The following is a 1,362-nucleotide window of genomic DNA, read 5'->3' as shown; positions in this document are numbered from 1 at the left end:
CCTACTTTCACCGGTGTTTGGGAAGGAAATTAATTAAAATCTGTAAAGCCCTGTTAATTTTCTGTTTAGACACTTAACATCTCCCTATTCTCTATAATAGTGGTTCTGAAAATTTAGACTAATACCTGTAGTGTTTGTTAAAAATATCAGTTGCTGGGTCCATTGTAGATGGTTGGTTCAGTAGGTCTGAGGAGGGCCCAAGAGTGTGCATTACTGATAAGGGGCCAAGTGATGCTATTGCAGGTGGTCCAAGGGCACGCTACCTTACAGGAAACACTCAAACTCCTTATCAGGCCACAGAGGGTAAAAGTTAAGCTACTCTAACAGAGAGAGCCTAAAGTAAAGGGCTTAATCAATATTAAAATAATATAGAAGCTTTTCCTCCTGTAATAGTCTGGAGACATTCTCTGCTGCAGGGATGGATGTTTCCATGTTATTTTTCCATTCCTTATTAGGGCTTTTGGTAAAGCTCGGTACGCTCCACATTGACATTCTACCCAAGATGAAGGGGAGTGAGAAGGGTGAGAGCAAGTGGCTTCATATTTGAGAAGATAACCCAGGAGTTACACACATTGCTTCCCTGGCATTGTGTTGGTGAAGGCCAGGCTCAGAAATGCGATACACACTTTGTGGCCCTGTGTCCAGTTAAACCTAGGAGAAGTTGGAATGGGTATTAGTGGGCAGATGATCTCCAGTACAGAAGCCCCAATATCAGTATCAGGTAGATGAAGAGAGGGTATGCCTATAAAATTGGTCAGTGAGGAAAGGAAAAAATTAGTGTATGGTGTAATCCTATATTAAAATAATTTCTATGTGAAACGTTAATACTTTGTACATATCTCGATTACTGTATTTAACCACATTTCATAATTATATGTTTAGTTGTCTACTGATCTTGATTAGTCTTGAAGGATTCTAAGTGTATGAATTGAAGTTTCTTTGTGTGTCTGTATCTCTATCTCCTTAAAATTTTTCTCTCTTTACACTTATTTACAGTGCCATTAATTAGTACAATTCTTGGTACAGTGTTAACACCCAATAAATGCTCTTTGCAGAACAGAATCAATTCATCTTTTGTTGGTAAAAGTCAGTATTATTTACTAGCTCTCTTCCATGTAACTCACAACTTGGCTGGTCATTTTTCAACACACAGTATTCTCTTTACTGCCCTCTTCACATCTTTGTTTCTTAAAGTGTAGATCAGAGGGTTAAGGGTGGGTGTGATGATTGTGTAAAAGAGAGTAAAGAACTTTCCTTCATCTTGGGAGGTGCTATTCTGTGGCTTCATGTACATGTAAATGGCTGTTCCATAAAACAGAGTTACTACTGTGAGGTGGGAACCACATGTGTTAAGGACCTTAC

This window comes from Mustela nigripes, chromosome 5, assembly GCF_022355385.1.
Source record: "Mustela nigripes isolate SB6536 chromosome 5, MUSNIG.SB6536, whole genome shotgun sequence".
Lineage (NCBI taxonomy): Eukaryota > Metazoa > Chordata > Mammalia > Carnivora > Mustelidae > Mustela > Mustela nigripes.
This window is presented reverse-complemented; position numbering follows the sequence as displayed.